Source organism: Cyprinodon variegatus, unplaced genomic scaffold (assembly GCF_000732505.1).
Source record: "Cyprinodon variegatus isolate N-32 unplaced genomic scaffold, C_variegatus-1.0 Scaffold840, whole genome shotgun sequence".
Taxonomy (NCBI): Eukaryota; Metazoa; Chordata; class Actinopteri; order Cyprinodontiformes; family Cyprinodontidae; genus Cyprinodon; species Cyprinodon variegatus.
In genome coordinates, this window is record NW_015151293.1 from 153,156 (window position 1) to 159,858 (window position 6,703).

At 41.3% G+C, this 6,703-nt stretch overlaps 1 protein-coding gene across 7 annotated transcripts in view; it reads right to left on the reverse strand.

Annotated features, from left to right (window-relative positions):
• Window positions 1–6,703, reverse strand: part of LOC107099140 (kinesin-like protein KIF13B) — a 55,155-nt gene that overhangs the window by 28,334 nt on the left and 20,118 nt on the right. The window lies entirely within an intron of this gene.

Sequence of the window (6,703 nt, forward strand, 5' to 3'; positions counted from 1 at the left end):
ACGCAGGCAACAGCATCTGGATCAGCTGTCTGATCTACTTTCTTAGTTCTAGTGAGGACGCAGGCAACAGCATCTGGATCAGCTGTCTGATCTACTTTCTTAGTTCTAGTGAGGACGCAGGCAGCAGCAGCTGCAGCTGTCTGATCTACTTTCTTAGTTCTAGTGAGGACGCAGGCAGCAGCATCTGGATCAGCTGTCTGATCTACTTTCTTAGTTCTAGTGAGGACGCAGGCAGCAGCATCTAGATCAGCTGCAGCTCCCTGATCTACTTTAAAGACAGACCTATGAAGACACATTTGCTGTAATCAATTCTACTAAAGATAAATGCATGAATGAGTTTTTCTAGATCCTGCTAGGACATTAGTCCTTTAATCCTGGAGATGTTCTTCAGGTGATAAAAGGCTGACTTAGTAACTGGCTTCATTTATCATCACTACAAATGTTTTACTACTGCGGTTATTTTCATTTAGAAAACTAATACATGTTGTTTAACTTAATTCTGTTATCAAACAGTCTGACAGAAATGACCACCTACTGTGTTGCAGAGTGAGATCGTCTACACTCAGAATCTGTTAGACCTGAAGGTACCAAGTATCCAAATAATGGATGTTTTTAAATTCGTATGGGAAGCAGCTGTTCCAACCGTTGCATTTCCGAATTCTCCCGAGAGTTTCCCGACTTTACATGAGTGAATAAAGTGAATGCGATTGGTCGTTTGTCAAGGGGGCGGGATTGTTGTAGCAGAAGGTTTGCAGTTTGATTGTGGCCGGTTTGTCGGAAGCATCTTGCTAACCAATTAGCAACTTGCTAGTAGGTTCCCCATGGGAAAATCCATTGGGACCAAGTAGCACTAAATTGGTGACTTAGAAACGACACTGTCAAGGAACGCTATGAACAGTGGAAACATGCAAGATGAGGAGAGTTTTGTGTTGGAGGTCGTGGATGAGTCTCATACTTGTTTGAGCTCCTAAATCGCAATGCCGCCATTTCTGTTAGCTCTACGCCTGCCGAAGACACAGACGTCCATCCCCATGAAAACTGGGACGGAAGTCAATGGGAAAGGAAATGATGATTCTTATTTCGACCGTTGCGTATATTAGCTGCTACATATGAATCAAGATGCTACGACTGAAAAAATTTGACAGATGACTGTTGATATATGATTGGCCGAAATTAGGTGTACAAGCTGTCATATAACTAACTGGCCTGCAGAAGATAAAGAAAAAACCCCCACAGACTTTAAGATCAGATTAGTAGACACACCTTCACAGAAGAACACCACTCAGAATATGTGATACTAGAGGAAACACAGATGTAGAAGTCATTCAAAACAAAGCTCCTTTTTACAGACGCTCACAGCTTTGAACAATAAAACTGTTTTGGGCACAAAGAGAAGCTGCTGCCACAAGATGTCCTTTCATATTTCCTTAGGGGCGTTCTGTCAAAGTGGTGAAGCAGTGCATTGTCCCAAAGCTGCCTAGAGTAGATAGAAGGAGGGCTGAAGGCATTTACTGCAGCGTGGCTCTGTTTGATTAATGTTCAACCTCAGTAGGCTTTGGAACATCCTGATCTGGAAATGTTTGTTCCATATTTGAAGTCCATGTTGGGAATATATGCTGAAGCGTACACCTAGCAAAGCTAACCATGCTAGGAACCAATAAGCTAAAGAGGTTTAATCAACCTCTTTGTTTTAAATTATTAGTAAAACTAGTTTATTGAGACTGTTCTTTTGCAAAAAAAAAGGGCAGCGTTTCCTTCATGTTATTAATAAAACTCACAACTTTAAGCGTTAGGACGAAATATTCTACCTACGTTTAAAGATTTGGAAAAGAAAAGCAAACAAGTCTAACATCGCTATCAGTTAGGTTAAAGTTTTACAACCACAGAAAGGAAACCTGCATCAGATCTGTGAAGGGGGTAATTCCAGTCAATGGGTAAGGAAGATTCTCTCTGTTTATTTATGAGACTGTTGCTTTTCAACGAAGCCCCATCTTCTTATCCACCACTTCATTCTCCTTCCTCCTCATCAGGATACGTTTAAGCAGAGCTTTCATCTGACAGCTTGACAGACACTTCCTGCAATTATGCCCGCAGCTGGAAAAACTGTTTCCTGGAAACCTTTTCAGTTGTCGGCAGACTTGATTCAGGTTTTGGAAGCATTTGGTATAGCTCTGCAACCCCCCAACTGATATTAAAGTGTCATAAACTGCAGCTTGATGTGGTTGATATACCAACACCTTATTAGACTTTAAGAAGAAGGAAACCACTAAGTTCTTCACTGGTAATACCACAAAATAAAAAAATAAAAAAGTTTACACCACTGATAGGTGTGTTAATGAAATTGACACAGTCTATCAAGAAAAGAGAACAAGGTGTTCAGCTTTTGGGGCCAACGTTTTACACAAATATGTTATGAGTCTTTTTTTTTTTTTTAGTTTTTAGTTTTTAATGCACCAGTGGCTATTTTTTTTTCAAAGTAGGCTAACAAGGAAGAGGGTATGAGAGAGGGAGAGAGAAATGCGGCAAAGGACCACCGGTTGAATTAGAACCCGGGTCGGCGGCGTCAAGGACTAAAGGGCTGGTTATCCTCCTGCAGCGGTGTGTATTTTTGATTTCGGCCCAAAATTGAAGCGTGGATGCGATATGTTATTTCATGCCACAACGCAAGAGGGACAATCACAAACTGGCTGTGGGTCTAGATACGGCCGAGGCGGTGAGAAAGTGGGGGCAAGTTTGTGCGACAATGGTGGGAAATAAGGGCCAAAAAGAAAGAAGTACAATCAACTGTGGGTCTAGATACGGCGAGGAAGTGGGGGATTTTTGTCCCACAATGGAGGGACGAGGGCGAAAAAGAGCGGGGATCCAGGTGGAAAAATGGTCCATCTTGCCAACCTCGCTCTTCTAGCTGGTCCAACTTCACGAGTCGTTTTCCACAATGGCGGTCATACAAACAAAACAAGCCGGTAAGGTACCAAACAGGAAATACGCATAGTGTAGATTTGACCAATCCGAGGTCTCCTGTCTTCGGTCATCTACAATTTTAGGGAGGTGCAGCTGAGTGTCTGCGGAAGGGGGCGGGGACGTCTCTGTGTACACTGAGACGCGCACGCAGACGACCAAGTTTCAAAGTATAAATCAGCGTTAAGGCCTCTGTACATGGGTCATGTGCGCTAACGAGTGCGCCACTGAAGCACACCCATCTGGATCTCTCTTTTTATTCAAAGATAAAAAATAAAGCATCCCTGCTCCATTTCAATAATCATATTTCTGTTTCTTACAGCCAGTTAAAAACGATTCAAAGTCCGGGAGAATCACTCACACTTTTGAGAAATCCTAAATCCTAAAACATATTCTTCCAACTTACTTATTTGGGATTAATTCCCATTCTGTTCTAAAGAAAACTACACAACTGAACTAAAATATGGAGAAAAAGAGATTAGGCCGATTGGATTGGAATGTAGAAAAATCCTGATTAAAGGTTATATCTTACAGCTCAGAAATCCAATTCTTTGTGACAGAAAACGCTCCTGAACCAGAGCCAAACTAAAAAGGCCGAGCCGTCACACACCTGTTTCCTTTTACCCATCCACATTCCTCCTAAGCCACCAAGGCTGTAGCTCCTCCACAAACTCGCCAGCAATCTGCAACACTTCATATTTCAGTTGTTGTACGCCGACTCCCTTCTGCAGTTTTATTGGATCCATTTGCTTCTCATCGCGACACAATTAACACCTTCGCTTCTTCTTTTTGTTCAGGGGATCGAAAAACTCCCGGCTGACATTTTCTTGTGGCCAAGTTTATTTTTAAACAGACATTTTAGTGCAACTTTCCTCCAAAAGAAAGGACAGAGAACCGATTCTAGGATTCATTTCCTGATACAGTTTGGCTCATCACGTTTTATAAATATTAACAGTTTCTCCAATATCCCCGCAGACATGTCAGATGGAAGAGGGATGAAGGTTCTGTGGCACGTTTTGACGTGCCTAATGATGACAGCTGTCATGTCTGCTTCAGAAACTTAAGGAGAGAAGGGTTGCCTGTGCATGAGCAGGGTTAGGGGGTTCCCCTAACCAATGAAAGAGGAGAGTGAGGTGGTCAGGAGAGAGGGGAACCCGCCTCCCCTCCCGTCCTGAAACAATTCTCGTTCCTCCTCCCTTCAGCCCGTTGCCGTCATTTAAAAAAATTACTTCATGCATGACTGCTTCCCCTCCCTCCTCTTCCTCTCTCTACTGTTATCGCATTCTTTCCCCCACACCGTAGCATCCTTGCCTGTGGAGGAAGGAACAAGGAGTGGAGGATGGAAAGAAGGCTTAAGGTAGCCAGGAGATTTAACCAACAACCAGGCTGGGCCTGACAGGAATTTTAAGCTCAAGAAGTAAAAGGTCAGAGTTACACAGTCCATATTTAGGGGCAGAGCCCAGAGCGTACAGCCTGCAGGATAACAGGACACTTACACTCTGCACTGATAAGAAATTCACTTTAAACTGTGCATGTGTCCAGAAAATCCTAAATAAAACCATGACTGGTTTAAGGAACATTTCTTCACTCTTTAGTGGATTTAAATTCAAGAAAAACTCGATTGATTTAAGTGACATTTATTATTTACTCAACTTAAAATGGTCTTGGGGATTTTTAACAGAGGAAAGTGAGTAGATTGCTTACTTTATTTAACTATAACACATTTTAATTAGCATTACCACAGTTTTCATCTAACTACAGACCCAGCTAGTGGTGGATAATGTAACAGGAATGCTTGGATTTCAGTTCCCTAAACGTCTCGGCTTATTAACATCCAAATTCCTCAGCCATAACAACAACCGAAGAAGAAGAAAATTTTAAGAGCATTTTAAGGGGGACAAAAAGAAAAAAAAAATGCATGTGATGGATCATTGTTAGGTTATACAGGCTGTTATCAACAAAATTCAAAGTCAGACTTTTTGATGAATCCATGTAAAGTTATCTAGAAAACATTACAGTGCAGCCTGCTAATGCACTCCCCCACCCTCCTTTGTCTATCGCCTTGGAAACCGAGCTGCTTGTGCTTGCATCATCTACAAGAGGCAGATTTTTGTCTGCGTGCATCAACATCCAGCCTCCTCAGAGGAGTGCAAGCAGCCCGCAGGTCATCATGCAAACCACAGAGTCTGCATGTGGAGCTGCGCAGAGGTTCGTCATCTGCTTATCAGAGCTGACCCTGTGGTTTGCATTTCAGAGTTCTGAGCATCTCTGATCACCTCACCTAAAACACACATGCCAACAATGCAGGATACCAAAAAAGCAACAATATATGTAAACATTAGCGAGGCAACAGTTTCATTTATAGCAATGTTTCTATAATTAGCATTTAAGGAGGGGGGAAAACGTCTCACTCTGTCAGTTTAGTCAGTGGGCTGGACTCTAAGTTGGATGAACTCTTGCACACTGCATACCTTCCACACAATTCACTGGCAGATGTTTCATGCTGAACTTGTGCATAGCCTTAATAAGTAAACGACTTCTCAGTATAATTTACATTTGATGATTTAAAAAATAAATCAGATTAGACACATTAAAATGTGCATTGTGGGATTAATTATAATATACACAAAGTTCTATTTTTAAGTTAGGAAAACAGCACATTTAACATTTGCTGCCTTTGTATCAAGGCCACTTAACAAGCAAGCGTTGAAAGAGGATATCCTCTCTGGAGCTCATTTGTATATCAGGCAAATGAGCAGCAACGTTTCCAGGGTAGCCATTGTTCAACACTGGGGTTCATAAAGTGCTGGAGTGTTGATGTTTGGCGCACACATTAAGTTTACTTTGCTGCTAAAGCTCATATTTAAGAAGCAAATTATTCAATAATAAATGAGCAATAACCTGAAAGGGTTTAAGTTATTATATCCAGACTGGGATCCACTAAGATTTTCAAGGTTTTGCAAAGGAAAAAATAAGTTAACAAGCATTCAATATTATTTGGGGGGATTTTATTTATGGATCGAGGCAGCATCATCCATCATTATGCTTCTTCCCAGCAGAAACAGCCTTAGGGTAGCAGAGGAAAAGACAAGATAAGAGGTTTTTCAAGCTTGAGCAACATCCCATTTTAAACCATAGAGCTATTTGGCCCTTTTTGCAACAACAACAACAAAAAGACATGCAATTGCTCTGAGAAGATGAGTGTTTAAGGGTTCTGACCTTTCTTCCCCTCTCAGCTCAGAAACTATGTTAGCAGAAGACTATGGTTTATCTGATCCTATAAACTTCAAGGAACACTATTCAGGCCAGCCATGTTCCTCAACACAAAACCCACTGGTCTATATCTTTATTGCTTTCTTTCATTTGTTTTATAAATAATTACAATAAATACAATATAATTTTATCATTACAAACCAAAAATGAAAAGAAGCAGATATAAGATAAACTTGTAACACCTAACCACCATGTACCAACAAGGTACAAACTAAAGTACAACATTTCACTAACATAGAAGAAAGGCAATAAACAGAAAACAGAATAAATTATCAATTCCTTTCGTCTTCCCTACGACTTTTTAAAGTCGGTGCCCGACTTCACACGAGCAAATAAGGTGAATGTGATTGGTCGATTATCAAGGGGGCGGGATTGTTGTGGTGGAAAGTTCGCAAGCTTTTTGGTTGTACCCGGTTTGGTCGAAAGCATCTTGCTAACCAGTTAGCAGCTTAGTGCTAGTAGGTTCCCAATG